The sequence below is a fragment of the Podarcis cretensis genome (genome assembly GCF_951804945.1).
Source record: "Podarcis cretensis genome assembly, chromosome: 10".
NCBI lineage: Eukaryota > Metazoa > Chordata > Lepidosauria > Squamata > Lacertidae > Podarcis > Podarcis cretensis.
Window position 1 is genome coordinate 12,983,121 of NC_137179.1, and position 15,950 is coordinate 12,999,070.

A 15,950-nucleotide genomic window follows, 5' to 3' on the forward strand; every position below is an offset into this window, starting at 1 on the left:
ACTTGCACTCTGACGTGATTTTGAACTGCTAGGTTGGCAGGAGCAGGGACTGAACAACAGGCGCTCACCCCGTCATGGGGATTTGAACCGCCGACCTTCTGATTGGCAAGCCCTAGGCTCCGTGGTTTAGATCACAGAGCCACCTGTGTCCCTACTCCTGCAGCCAAGCTGGTGCCAAATAGATTGCAGTACTTCCTTTGGATCACATCAGCGAGACTGAGATGGGGAGGTGTCTTGTTGTCTGGGCAGTCCAGAACCTCCATGCGCACTGCCCTGGCTTGCTTTTCTTTCCAGTTTTTGTGTTTGTGTGTCAGGTTTAAGGTGCTAGTTTTGACCTTTAAATCCCTATGCGGCCTAGGACCCACGTACCTACGGGACTGCCTCTCCTGGTATGCCCCACAGAGGACCTTAAGGTCCACAAATGACAACATTTTGGAGGTCCCAGGTCGCAAGGTGGTTAGATTGGTCTCAACTAGGGCCAGGGCCTTTTCAGTACTGGCCCCGACTTGGTGGAAGGCTCTGTCACAAGAGACTAGGGCCCTGCGGGACTTGACATCTTTCCGCAGGGCCCGCAAGACAGAGCTGTTCTGCCTGGCCTTTGGTATGGACTCAGTCTGACCCTTATGTTTCCCTCCCCTTATGGTTTTGATCTATGGGCTACTTTTAAAATGAGGCTGCATTTTAAATTGCATTTTAACCTGTATTTTAAATTGTCCCCCCCCCTTTATTATGTTTTTACTGTAATTTTACTGGTGTTAGCCGCCCTGAGCCCAGCTCTGGCCGGGGAGGTTTGGGTATAAATAAAGTTTATTATTATTATTATTATTATTATTATTATTATTATTATTATTATTACAAGCAAACACACACACAAACCTGTTGATACACATACATACACACACATACATGAAGCTCTAGTCCTCATCTGCCTGTCCCTCACAACTCCACATTTAATACTCCTTCTGGGCAATGCACCAACAGCAAATCCAGTTTTAACCGAGGTCATTTTGAGAATCCCTGCCAGTAAAGACCCATCCACTCTTCACGAAAGGAAAACGAAATAAAAAATCCCGTGCAAAGCAAAGACCATTGTGTTGTGCTTCCTGCCTCCCCTGTAGTGAATCTTATGTATGTAAACATTCAAACAGCCTAATTAGAGCCTTATTATTTTGAGAATGATTATGCAAGCAGGATCCCAAATCGGTCGGAGCCTCCAGCCTAGCTGCATTTTGAACGAAGCGCTTTCCCTCCCCTTCCTGGTGTGATAGTTGAATATATGACTTGCTTACTGTGCTCTGAACTTGAAGACCTCTTAGCCTCGCCTCAGAAAGGGTTTGCAGAGCTGGAAAAGGGCAACCAAAATTATCAAGGGGCGGAGCGACTCCCCTGTGAGAGAAGCTTGCAACATTCGGGGCTGTTAAGTTTAGAGAAAAGGTGACTAAAGGTGGGGAGACATGACAGGGGTAATCACTTCTCAGTACAAGGGTGTATCCAACATTTGTCAGAGTAGACCCACTGAAAAATAATGGACATGGCCTTTTCATGCATCTTCTCTGAGTAAAACCTAACTGGACACAACCCAAAGGACATAGTTGAACTGCAGATTCGCTCCCACACGCTGTAGTGATGACCACCATCTGGGGTGACTTTAAAAGATTGCAAATCCAGGTTAAGGCTGTCAGCTCATCATGATGGTTATCATGGTTATGATCTCAGAAGCACAATCCCTTGGAAGGGAAGTGGTGTTGCACTCGGGTCTTATAATTAGCTGGGTCCAGAAGTTGAGACATTTCTGTTGTGTGCCACCCCACATGGGAAGACTCTGTTGTAAACAAAAATTTCCCCTTTCCCCCTTATGGGGTATCCAAGAGCCCATATAGAGTCCTTACATAGGTTCCCTATTGGTAGGAGAAAATAGCAGAGGTCAACCAGAGAATATTGAGAAGCAAAGCAGCTAGTAAGCTTGATCTTTATTGATCTGTTGCAACAGGGTGCTCCCCTCACACACAGGAAAGGAGGAGGAACCCAGAACAAAGGTGTGTCCACCCTTATATAGACATTTTAAATTCCCTCCCTGGAGTCCAAGACCACCCCCAGAAACATCATACCTACATCACAGAACGGGCTGTCTACAGCAGAAATCTGAGTGCGTTGTTTACCTCCTGTCTGCCAGGTTACCTGTTTAATGGTCACTTGATTGGATTGCCTGGGGAGCCTGGCCAGTCTTTTGTAATGATAAATACTTAGTTCCTGAGCCAGGTCACAGGCTCACACCTTATTCATATCTTAAATGTGCCCTTAAGACAGGATTTGTGAGGAAAGAGACAATTGGGAGGCGTTTCCATTTTCCTTTGACCTTGCAGAGAAAACATTTGCTCAGTTTGGGAATCAAAAATGGTTTGAGGTCGGTCTTTCTGTGCTGATCTATGTACATGCTTGGTTGGTACATTTATGAACATTTATTATACATCTAAGACTTTAAAATTCTTATAACAACACCTTCCTGTTAAATTGAGGCAGGCATCTTCCCTGATCTTCACTTCATCTTTCAGTACCTCCCTAAGACTTACTTTTGCACCCAGAGCTTTGCTGGTGCTCCCTTCCAATATCTGATCTATTCATTTCCTTCTTGTTCTCTGCTTATTTTATTACATTCTGTTTTTTTATTAATGCATTACATGTTTAATTTTGCATACCACCTCAAGCCTGTTGTGAGTTAAGGTTGGGTAGATAGATAGTTGGCGGAATTCTTCGTGTGTAAACAGCCTCAGCCTTGTGCTCTCACAAAGGCAGAAGTCCTTCTCTTTGTCCAAAATATACTTACCGGCTCTTTCACCCCATGCATGCTAGACGGCACGTGTATGCAAGGACTAGAGGCAACGTTGTTGTTGTTGTTATTGTTGAGTTGTGCACAAATGAATGAATAAACCAGCAAGATGAAGCAGGAGGGGCATGACACAAGGTCTCCAAAGCCCTTGGACCTCAGAGCTAGCAATGCCTTTGAAGACTTTCTTCCATGTCTCTTTCATGATTCATTGCTCATGTGCTTGGTAGTTTTATTCCATGACCGGTGGTGGGTCCCTTGGGGATTGTGGAGATCTGAAAGTTATTGTTGTAAATATGGATATTGTCAGTATGGAGGAGTGGGGTGGTGGAGAGGAAGAGTTCTAAATAAAATACAGTGCCACGGCCCTTCAAGTTGTTGTTGTTTCTGTTGTTTGGAGAGACGCAAAACAAGAGCTGCTCATCCTTTTGTGTTGTGTTGTTTTACATTTTCTTTATTGTTTAGCCCTGTGAAATGAGATATCCCAGGGACATGAAACCATGTCATCAAAGAGCTCAGAAATCCATGTGTTGATAGAAACAAGTCCGCATATCAAAGGCATTTCATCCTGAGAGATAAGAGGCTTTGTCCTCCTCCTACCCAACTTGGCTTCAAAAGTCCCTCTGCCTCCTTCAATCAGAGGAAAGTCCAAAATTGAATTAAAATGTTTCTCACACAATGGCTAGCGTAGTTGAGCCATGCCAATTTCATGGACTGTCTTGCAAGAAAGAGCTGTAGGACATGTTGCATCCAAACACTTTTGATTTTTGCAGTCTAATGAGCCAGGTTGATTAAATGCTGTTATTTGGTGTTGTAGAGCCAGGACTCATCATCCTCCAGGAATAGAGGTAGGAGCCTCAATCACTTGGCCACCATATCCTCTATAAGAGAAAGGAGCAATTTTGTTAAATGGGGCTCTTGCAATAAAAACCTTTTAAATCTACTTTGTAAAATTAAATATTATTTAATCCACATATGGATATACATGCAACTTGCCTTCTTAGTAGAGTTGACACTGGGCACTGAATGTCCAAAGAACTGGGGTAGAATTGGAGCAGAATGCAAAAACTGAGCAACGTGATGATGTCAGGTTACAGAATAAGTTGCATGGGCTGTTTCACAGCAAGGAATGTGACAGAGAGCTGCTATTTTGTGCAACAGGCCTTTCTTTCTTATAATGTGTAATTTTACCTTGGGTGCTGGTGAAATTTATTGAGATTGCTGGTTACATGGAGCATGGAGCTCCAAAGTATGGTTGATTGGTTGTTGTTTTTTGGGGTAGGAGTAGAGCACGTGATTTCTATGCAGAAGGTCTAGAGTTCAATCTCCACCACCCCAAATCAAAAGATTCAGGTTGTGATATGGGCCCCTAGTTGATACCCAAGAAAAACACTACCAGCCAGACAATATCAACCTAGTTTTTGGGAAGTTAGGCATTTGCTGAATTGTTGCTCTCTGTGATATGTACCCTGCCCCAAGATCAATTGAGATCAATGGTTGTTCTGACATCTGTAGTCCAAAACATCTGTAGTGAAGCCTGCCCTATAGATTGAAAGTAAAGAGCTGCCATGATGTTGTCCGTGTAGAGCATTGTATGCTAAATTGTTCCTACGCAGGGGCAGTGATATCTGCCCCTCCTGCCATTCTGATCTCCACCACTTTTTTGACCCCAATTATCCATCGTAAACAAATGAAGAGGAAGTATGTGGATTCGGTATGATTCATTCAAAACAGAAGGCGACGAGCGCACTCGTATCAATGCATTCCAGGACTTGCTAGCGTAGCACAACTAAATTCAGCAGCGCTGTGATATTGATTTGATTAAAAATGGTTTAAGACTTGTAAATGTCACTGGAACTTAGCAAAATGAACGTTATTAAATCCTTCTGGTGATGGGGAAAACTAACAAAGGGATTTGCAGCGGTTTCTGTAATTAATTGCTCTGTCATGATTTATATTAACTTACAGTATGACTCCATTAGCGCGGACCTGTCATCTCTACTCAAGGAACCACCAAGTAATCACTACCACATTAAAGAATAAATTAGTTTTTGGCTGGGAGCCTAGTTGTGGAATGTTTCATTTGTGTCTGCCTTAGACATATGTACCTAATAAAAGTTGGGAAGAATGAGTTAAGGCACATATACATCAACGTCCTTCGACCATATTTTAGAGACAATATGATCGGCATTGTTCATTAGAGCTAATGAATCACTTTATGCCAATTGCATTGCCTCATTTTCTTCTTTTTCTCCTTTTTTTTGGTGAATGCCTTTAGGTGATCCATGAAGCAAAAGACGGATGAAACAATGAGTCTTCCCCTCCCCACCCGAGAGATTTCTTTCTCCTCCCATTTGTGTTTTGTGGCCTGTGGTTGTAATAATAACTTCATCTGGTTTTGGTTAACACTTCATTACCCTGGGCTTGGATAAATTATCCTCTTGGTCCTTTTCCACTTGCAGACACGTGGGGGAAGCCAAGGTCTTAGCTGCTACTTATTGCCGATTACGAGATTTGTAAGGTTCTATCAAGACATCAATGGCTTTGATAGTTGGGATATATTTTAAATGGTTTGCCCTGGGTTCTTCTTATTCTCTCCTCCCCCCTTTCTTTTGGTGCTCTGCCTATGCTAACAATTGTTTCCATACCCACACAGGCTCCTACGATCTTGAGAGTTCAGGTGTTAAAGCTTTAACTGCCTTTCATTTTCTGCTTGGGCGAGGGTAAATCGTTGGCCAAGGATATAAGGCAGCCTTCCCTAACTTGGACTGAAACTCCAATGGATGGGGCTGATCACAGTGACAGTCGAAAAAATATGGAGAGCACCAGGTTGGCAAATGAAGATATAAGGAGTTTCCTTGTCTAGAAGGAACTGTAAGAACTAGAAGGGGTACAGGTTGAAAAGATTCCAAATTGCATTTCTCTACCTTTCTTTATGGGACACAGGTGGCACTATGGGTTAAACCACAGAGCCTAGGACTTGCCGATCAGAAGGTCAGTGGTTCAAATCCCCGCAACGGGGTGAGCTCCCGTTGCTCGGTCCCAGCTCCTGCCAACCTAGCAGTCTGAAAGCAAGCTAGTGCAAGTAGATAAATAGGTACCGCTCTGGCGGGAAGGTAAACAGCTTTTCCATGCGCTGCTGTGGTTCGCCAGAAGCGGCTTAGTCATGCTGGCCACATGACCCGGAAGCTGTACGCTGGCTCCCTCGGCTAATAAAGTGAGATGAGTGCTGCAACCCCAGAGTCGGCCACAACTGGACCTAATGGTCAGGGGTCCCTTTACCTTTACCTTTCTTTATAATGTATAATTTGAAGAACAAGCACCTGTCCACTCCTCCTTCACATTAATGGGCATTGCAAGGGGGGGGGGAGAGGAGAAATGAACAACCCTTGAACAGTGGTGGACCCACATTTTGGGGGCCCTGAAGCTTGAACTGTTATGGGGGCCTCTTCACAGCCAGCAATGAAGACTGGGTAAGCTCCGTTATCTTCCTCAATGGGGTTGTTCCATAACAGAGCACCACAAATTTTCCACGAGTTTGCGTTTTTGGGTACTGCTTTTGTGATCTCATGGCTATTCCTCTAGGGCAGGCATGGCCAAACTCGGCCCTCCAGCTGTTTTGGGACTACAACTCCCATCACCCCTAGCTAACAGGACAAGTGGACAGGGGAATTGTAGACCCAAAACAGCTGGAGGGCCAAGTTTGCCTATGCCTGGTCTAGGGTCTTGGTCTCTGTTAGAAAGGGGAAAGAAATTACATTAGCCATAGCAGCAGAGCAGCCAACTTAATGCAACGCTCCACCTTCACAACATCTGTGCCACTGACTCTCAAACTTTGGGATTGTTGAAATATACACAACAAAAAAAACAATCAATTTGAGTCTTGCAACTCACATGGGGTCTATGAGACCCATTTTTTTTTAAAGCAATGTGGATTCAAGTTACCTCTGGGGTCCCTCTGAGATGAGGGACCCTGAAGCTTAAGCTTCATTCATTTCATAGTAGATTCACCCCTGCACTTGAATAAGGAAAGGCACATCTGGGAGTAGGAATGAGCAACACTGCTAATTTCAGTTTCTCTCGTTTTCTCATTTTTCCAGTCTAATCCACATTTTCCATATTTCTGCATTAGTTTGCAATCTTTATGGGCAGAGTTACAGTGATAGTGGTACCCACACAAATTCTATGTGAGAGAGTTTGGGCCACACAGCCAGGGATTACTTGCATGCAGGTGAAATTTAGGAAAAGCAGTGCCTCCTTATTAGAGATGGGCAAATTTGTCGAGCTTGGCACCTGGTTTTTCTAATCTTAAAGTCAGTTCTCCACATTTCTGCATCAGTTTGCTGGTTTTGTTTCTAAAGTTCTCATGAAAACCCATCAGCATTGCAGCACAAATTTCTTCTAATGCACACATTTTTGTATGAAGTTTTCTTTAAGACACTTTTTTTTTGCACAACAATTTCCCCTAATACAATGCATCTTTGTATGTTAGTTTTTGCTAATATATGCATTTATATGCACACTTTGGCCTAGCATACGCGTTTTGGTAGACATTGCTTGGCTGGAGAAATGTATTGCAAAATTCGAAGGAGTGTGAATTTTGGAGGGCGGCTGTATTTTCGCTTGCGAATTGTTTCGGAAAATGTGAATCGGGTAGGTTTGACTTTACATGCAAACTGAATCAAAACACCCCCCCCCCCCGGTCTGGGAGATTGTATTTACTATGTGCTTAGTTGAAGACAGAAAAGGTGGCACTTTAGGTGGCAAGTTGGTGGTACTGGCCAATGTATCAACCACTTGGTTTACCTTTGCAGCACCACTTCCCATTGCAAGCGACTTAACATACAAATGTAGTGCCAGTTTATAAAACCAGTTAGTCTGCGTCAGTCAGATCTTGAGTGCAGGCATCCAATTGCTCATTGCACTGTAAACTGATAATTGCCGACATAAATATGCCATCCTGCTTAACAGAAGTCTCCAGGAGCATATGTAAATATTCAGGTGAACAGAAAGAGATGATTTAAAAAGACGCTGCCCAACCCATTCACAGCCCATTGAGTTTGATTGGATTCTTCTGTATGCTTAGGGTTTCAGTTACACATTTCTGTATTTGCTTTTTTTTTTTTAAGAAAAAAGAAAAGCAAGGAAGTTCTAAACCATGGGTAGGCAAACTAAGGCCCGGGGGCCAGATCCAGCCCAATCACCTTCTAAATCTGGCCTGTGGACAGTCTGGGAATCAGCGTGTTTTTACATGAGTAGAATGTGTCCTTATATTTAAAATGCATCTCTGGGTTATTTGTGGGGCTTGCCAGGTGTTTTTACATGAGTAGAATGTGTGCTTTTATTTAAAATGCATCTCTGGGTTATTTGTGGGGCATAGGAATTCGTTCATTATTTTTTTTCAAAATATAGTCCAGCCATCCACAAGGTCTGAGGGACATTGGACTGGCCCCCTGCTGAAAAAGTTTGCTGACCCCTGTTCTGAACACTAGTCACTTTTGTCACAAAAAGCAGAGGGTAATGTTTTCTCACTGGAAACAACCCCCCTCACCAAGCCTTCATTTCCCCCCAAAGTAGGACAAAGAACAGCTCAAGGAGAGGGGGTTGAAAATGGGTGGGAAAATGGTCTGGAAAAGTGGCCATTCTTCTTGTTGCTGTAAGGCTTCAGTCAGTTGCAAGGTGGAAGGAAAGGGAAGATTTATTCTGCTTGTTGCTTGCAGTCAAAGTGCCATTTTCTGCAGCTATCCATGACTCCCCGATAGTGAGAACAGCCTCAGCTATACAGTGGTACCTCGGGTTAAGTACTTAATTTGTTCCAGAGGTCCGTTCTTAACCTGAAACTGTTCTTAACCTGAAGCACCACTTTAGCTAATGGGGCCTCCTGCTGCCGCTGCACGATTTCTGTTCTCATCCTGAAGCAAAGTTCTGAACCCAGGTACTATTTCTGGGTTAGTGGAGTCTGTAACCTGAAGCATATGTAACCCGAGGTACCACTGTACATACTGCAATTTGATGAGGGGTGTTTCATTTAGGGATGGATGGATCAGGCTATTTCTGATTCATTTCAGTTTCACATGTGCTCAGTCCTAAGTCTGTTACATTCCATTTCTTAAAAAAAAAATATACCAAAGATTTGCATTTAATTTGTACACATTCCACCGTAAAGCAAGCATTGCCGTATGCTTTTCGGTGCATCTCCCCAAATGTGCATTTTTAACACGAAATTTTGGAGCATTTGGGGGACAGAATTGCAACATGAAAGTCAGAGGGATGTGCACTCGCAATTTATCGCTGTGTTCTAGTCCACATGTAAGTGCAGAGTGGTGAACTTGTTCAGCCCACTGCAAAAAAAATGGGCTGAATTTGTCCTCTCCACAGCAACATGGGTGAGGAACCCTTTTTCAGCCTGGTGGCTGAATTTCTCTTCTGGGCTAATTTCTGGGGATTTACATGCCACTAGTGGGCCTAGCCAGAGGCAAAATTTTGTGGGTGGAGGAATGAAGGGGCTTTGAATCTGGCAGATGCAAAGCTTCCGTAGATCCATCCCAGAATGTCCTCCTTTTTGGCCTTAGCTCCTTTGGGAAACTGAGGTTGGATAAGCACAGTAGAGTGTTTGGAAGTCAGAGTGTGTTAAAATGTTTTACTGAATTACCCACTGTCAGGGTACTGCCATCGGAACAGGGCAAGGAAGCAGAGCGGCAGTTGGGTTACAGGGAACCTCTGAAAATCTTGCGAAGCACTTCCTCTTCCTGTGGTGAGGAAAGCTGCACCTCCAGTGGGGAAGGGGGGAAAGGACCAGAGGATGCTGCTGGGAGCCTCAGCACTGCTCCTGGCCAAGTCGGCCAGGAGGGAAGCACGTCCCTTCCATCGCCCACCCTGCGCAGAGGTTTAAAACGCAAAGATGGAAGGAAAAGGCTGGGGGTGATGAAACTCATATGTTGGGGGAGGAAAGAACCACTCCCGGATTCTGCTAGCGATTGAGGCAGACATGAAGTTGTGGCTCTGCACTGTAAATAGTTTTGCACCAAAGTAAAACCTGTAAAAGACAGGTCGGAGTCCTGACTGCTTACTCACAAACAACCACCATTGCCATCTGACACTCACTCATGTTGGGAGGAAGGTGGTTAAGGGCCGGTGTTTCTTGCAGCACGCAAAACGCTGAAGTGCCTTGCTCCAAACCATTTGGCAGGGATTAGTTATCCCGTTAACTCTATTCAACCATTCTACTGGACTCATGGGGGAAATTATACAGAGGGTAGATTACCCCCCTGCTCCCCTTGTGGAATTCATGTTTACGAACAGGTTAAGCACGGGACTGGGGAGTGGTACTCATTCCGAACCAAATTATTGCAGGTTGTGAGCTTGCGTATGTTTTGGAAACACAGAAAGACGCCTGTTTCAGCTCAGACGCCTTGTCTGCCTATCGTATTCTGTATGCTGACTGGCAACGGCTCTCCTGGGTCTATCAGGGGAAAAAGGAGGGTGTTTTCCATCACCTGCTGCGTGGTACTTTTTTCAAACTGGAGATGACAGGGATTGGATTGGGGCCTCCTGTAATGCAAAGCATCTGCTTTACCACTGCGCTATGGTCCTTCTCTGGGGTAAAAAGACTTTTAAGTAGCCCACAAGTTATATCGTGTAAGAGAATGATTTCCTTAGTAATCTGTAGCTTGTGATGGAGTCACTGCAGATAGAGATTGAGGTTATTCTATTTCCCACTGTGTATTGGCAATCTGGTTGGCTGTTTTGTGTGTGTGTGTGTGTGTGTGTGTATATATATATATATTCCCACATGTCTAGTGTTAGGGACATGGAAGCGTTGCAGAAAAAAATGAATCAGGCTGTGAGGGAACCTGGCACAGGACGCAATATGCAAATCTGCTGTATGCCATGCTATATAAAAGTATCTTGTCAGGAAACTTGGAGCAAGTCGTAGGGGGAATCTGGCACCCAGTCCTAGAATGGAAAGTATTCACAGGCTGCGAAAGAGAGTCTGGTTTGTTCTGCTCCAGGGGGAGCGACGGCTGGCAAGGGTACAGACGGCACACAAGGGAACTCCTGAGCTCTCCATTCGAGCGCTGTGCCATTGTGCTCGGAGAGGAGGAAGGAGAGGGCTGCCCAAGAAGAATGGCCAGCTTTCTTGCGGGGAGCGGAGGGTCACGAGAGCGAACCAGAGCCAAGTTAAGGAAAGTGCGCTATGGCAACAGGCTATCTGGTCCAAGGAATGTCCTGCAAAGTAGGAGGCGGGGAAGGGGAGATGGGATGTGGCGGTGAAGGGGAGAACTCGGTTCGAATGGGAACAATTCACCCTCCCAAAGGAGCTCTAAACAAGGAAGCAGCCATGTTAGGAAACAAACAGCCGTTCATAGGGAAACGGAGGGTAGGGTGGAATGAGTCGGCCTTCTTCACACTGGTGGGCGACGTGAAAAGTGGCCTTTGACAGAGTGCCCAGCATTGTCCCAGTGCCACCCCTTATACAAGATGGATGGGCAGCCTTTGTTCTGAAGTGTTTCCTCTTTTTCCAGAGCATCGCCAGAGCTAAGCCTGCATTGGCGCAGGGCAGCCTTCGCAAACCTGGTGCCCTCCAGATGTTGTTGTTGTTTAGTCGTTTAGTCGTGTCTGACTCTTCGTGACCCCCTGGACCAGAGCACGCCAGGCACTCCTGTCTTCCACTGCCTCCCGCAGTTTGGTCAAACTCATGCTGGTAGCTTCGAGAACACTATCCAGCCATCTCATCCTCTGTCATCCCCTTCTCCTTGTGCCCTCCATCTTTCCCAACATCAGGGTCTTTTCCAGGGAGTCTTCTCTTCGCATGAGGTGGCCAAAGTATTGGAGCCTCAGCTTCAGGATCTGTCCTTCCAGATGAAGCGGACTGCAACTCCCGTGACCCCCAGCCAACATGGGTGGCTCACGTGTCCAAGGCCAGGGTTCACAGGGGTGTCTTCAGCATTCGGCAGAAATGAAGGTGCCAGGCGGACCTCTGTGGGCAGAGAATTCTACACACCTAAACAGGTGTCTGTTCTGCGTTTGCTAAATTGCAGGTTTTTCTCCTTTACTGAATTTACTCACATGGTCTGTATATTGTGCAGTTGTATTTTCAGTGCTTTGCTTTTTGATGTTTTGAATGTGAGTTGCTTTGGGCACAGTTCTTTGTGGAAAAGCGGCATGCAAGTAAACCGAATTAGTCAATCAATCAATCAATCAATCAATCAATCAATCAATCAATGCTACTGTTCTGTGAGCCAGCCAGCCAGCCATACCTGCTTTCAAGACACTCCCTTTCCCAAGTTTTTTTTCCATACTCAACCCCCCAGAATGGACTCTCAACTGGAAATAAAACATAAAAATACCGTATTTGTCGCCCCATAGGACGCACTTTTCCCCCTCCAAAAATGAAGAGCGCCCCTCGCGCTGGGCAGACATCGGCCAGCCCCACAAGCTCTGGGGACAGCGGGGAGGCGCAGCGCCACCATCCCGCTGTTCCCCGACCTGGTTTTGGGGGAGAAATAAAGGAAAACATTTTTCCTTTATTTCCCCCCCAAAAAACTAGGTGCATCCTATGGGATGGAGCATCCTATGGGACAAAAAAAATTAAAACTGTTAAAAACATCCAAACAACACCTCCTACAAAACATTTTTAAAAATACCAGATATAAACAAATCATGTGTCTGGATAAGCAGAAAAGTTTTCAGCAGGCATCTAAAAGTGTCCAGTAATGGTTCCTTTCTAATGTCAGTAGATGGCAATTGTGTGGGTTATGGGAACTGTAGTCCCTCGGAATGGATGATGGGAATTGTAGTCCAACAATATACGGCGGTCACCACATTATCAACCTGTGTTAACATCATTTTGAAGGCTTATTTACAGCAGGGTGTGGGGACAAGTTGGGGTTAGGAGAAAAGCTTCATGGGGTATGTGGGTTTTAAGGAGGAAATCGAAGGAAGAGAGACAAAAATGAACCATGGAAAAGGTAGGCCGCATTAAAATGGTTTCACTTCACACTTCAGGTCTGACCAAATGTATGTGATTTCAAATAAACAAACAAACAAACTACACCTTAAAAAAGAAAAGAAAAAGAAGAGGCAAATTGGTGGCCGCAAACTCAGAACACCCAACTTTGTTACCCCATTGTGTTAACCATGCCCTCGCTTTAATTGCAAGACAGAGATTCAAATTCAATCCGTTTTTCCCATTTAGAGGTGGGGAAAAGTTCTCACCCCCCCCCCCATTTGTGAAAGAAATAGTTTTAAGTATGTGGTTTTGATTTATTTACATTTTTTTAATTAAAAGAAAATTAGAAATAAAAAAAAGATGCTGTAGCAACTGCCGTCCTACAAAAGCAAAGCATTGCTATGTAATTAAAAGGGCTCCTTGAATTATAATTAGATTTGAAATTTAATTATGACTGCAACACTTCATCTTTACATGTAACTGACACCTTGCTGCTACATAGCCCTTATTGTAATTTCCGTATATGTTTAACTCCAAGATCTTAAACAGCAGACTAAGTATCAGGGTATCTGCGGAAAATAAAGGCTTAGAAGGTGGGAGATGAAAGCAAACGTGGTCTTTGCCCCCTCTTAGCATGTTGGCTGCCTCACGCACACACTTGAATGGCTGTTCTCAGGAGAGACGTTGCTGTGTGTCGCAGATAACAATGTTCTTGCAAGAGGAAAAGGAACTGCATTGCTGTATAGCGGTTGCCTCGCCACCAGGTATCCTTCAGCAGTTGTCTAAGGCAGCGATGGGGAAGCTGTGGAGCTCCAGGGGGTGTTGGACTCCAATTCCCATCGGCCCCAGGCAGCATGGCCAGGGATGCTGGGAGTTGTAGTTCTCCAAATATCTGGACGGCCACAGATTCTTCTTGCCCTGGTAATAATAATGATTTATTATTTATACCCCCCCCATCTGGCTGGGTTTCCCCAGTCACTCTGGGTGGCTCCCAACAGAATATTAAAAACACGATAAAAGATCAAATATTACAAACTTCCCTAAACAGGGCTGCCTTCAGGTGTCTTCTAAAAGTTTATTTCCTTGACGTCTGATGGGAGGACGTTCCACAGGGCGGGTGCCACTACTGAGAAGGCCCTCTGCCTGGTTCCCTGTAACCTCACTTCTCACAGGGAGGGAACCGCCAGAAGGCCCTCAGAGCTGGACCTCAGTGTCCGGGCTGAACGATGGGGGTGGAGATGCTCTTTCAGGTATACTGAGCCGACGCCATTTAGGGCTTTAAAGATCAGCACCAACACATTGAATTGTGCTCGGAAACATACTGGGAGCCAATGTAGGTCTTTCAGGACCAGTGTTATATGGTCTTGGCGGCCGCTCCCAGTCACCAGTCTAGCTGCCGCATTCTGGATTAGTTGTAGTTTTTGGGTCACTTTCAAAGGTAGCCCCAAGTAGAATGCATTGTCAAGGAAATAAACAGCTATCGAACTGAAGGCAGTCCTGTTTAGGGAAGCTTTTAATATTTGACGAATTATTGTATTTTAATATTTTGCTGGAAGCCGCCCAGAGTGGCTGGGGAAACCCAGTCAGATGGGCGGGGTATAAATAATAAATAATTATTATTATTATTATTATTATTATTATTATTATTATTATTATTGGAAGGTTCAGAGCCTAGGGATTGGTGGTGGGACACTGAGGAGAGGTCAGAGGAAGAAGAGTGGGTTGGATTGGATTGCCCTTGTGGGTCACTTTCAACTCTACTATTCTATGAGTCTATGATTCCATGACATTGCCCAAATCTTGCCCCAAACATTCTGTTTGAGAACGAAAAAAATACTTGCCATTTAAAGGTAAAGGTAAAGGACCCCTGACAGTTAAGTTCAGTCACACATGACTCTGGGGTTGTGGCGCTCATCTCGCTTTCAGGCCAAGGGAGCCGGCATTTGTCTGCAGTTTCCCCGGATCATGTGGCCAGCATGAATAAGCCGCTTCTGACGCAATGGAAGACCAAAACTAGAGCAGGGCACAGAAATGCCGTTTACCTTCCCACCAGAGCAGTACCTATTTATCTACTTGCACTTTTTTGGCATGCTTTCGAACTGCTAGGCTGGCAGGAGCAGGGACTGAGCAACAGGAGCTCACCCCATTGCGGGGATTCGAACCACCAACCTTCCGATCAGCAAGCCCAAGAGGCTCAATAGTTTAGACCACAGCGTCACCCAAGTCCCCACGTGCCATTTAGAGAATGCTTATAACACTTGATGTTGCTGTTGCTTAGTCGTGTCCGACTCTTCGTGACCCCATGGGCCAGAGCACGCCAGGCACTCCTGTCTTCCACTGCCTCCCACAGTTTGGTCAAACTCATGTTCGTAGCTTCGAGAACACTGTCCAACCATCTCGTCCTCTGTCGTCCCCTTCTCCTTGTGCCCTCCATCTTTCCCAACATCAGGGTCTTTTCCAGGGAGTCTTCTCTTCTCATGAGGTGGCCAAAGTATTGGAGCCTTAGCTTCAGGATGTGTCCTTCTAGTGCGCACTCAGGGCTGATTTCCTTAAGAATGGAGAGGTTTGATCTTCTTGCAGTCCATGGGACTCTCAAGAGTCTCCTCCAGCACCATAATTCAAAAGCATCCATTCTTCAGCGATCAGCCTTCTTTATGGTCCAGCTCTCACTTCCATACATCACTACTGGGAAAACCATAGCTTTAACTATATATAATTCTCTAAACAGCCCTCTGTTAAGTTAATATCATTATGCCCATTTTGCAGATGTAGGTAGGTGACATTGAGGCCGAGAAGTAGAATGGCTTAGCAAATGCTTCCCAAGTAAGTTCACCAATAAATAGAGCTTAGAAAACAAAGACGCCCCAGTTCTTATTTTTAGCCACTATGCTACACCGGAATAGTTTTGCCCCATTTTTCTCACAGTAGGTGTCAGAGAATGCATAGTAATGTTTTTTTAAAAACACAAAAACATGCTGTAAATTAATATCTAGTCGCAACAGCAATTACATCAGAGTTTCCAAACAGGATTTGTTCATGCTGTTTTCTAGTTCTTTCTTTTCTTTTTCCTGAGCTCAGTGGTTATGTGTTGAGGGAACAAAGTTTAGTTCAGAGACTAAAAATGTTGGCTTGGCAGCAGAGCTGGTTGAAAAAGAGCAATGCCATTTTTATGAC

At 44.9% G+C, this 15,950-nt stretch overlaps 1 long non-coding RNA gene across 1 annotated transcript in view; it reads right to left on the reverse strand.

The window, feature by feature from the left end:
• Positions 1-355: 355 nt before the first annotated feature.
• Positions 356-15,950, reverse strand: part of LOC307225418 — a 582,147-nt gene continuing 566,552 nt past the window's right edge. Inside the window, exon 2 of the long non-coding RNA XR_013842991.1 lies at positions 356-540. This is a non-coding gene — a long non-coding RNA (uncharacterized lncRNA). The remainder of the gene's footprint in view (positions 541-15,950) is intronic.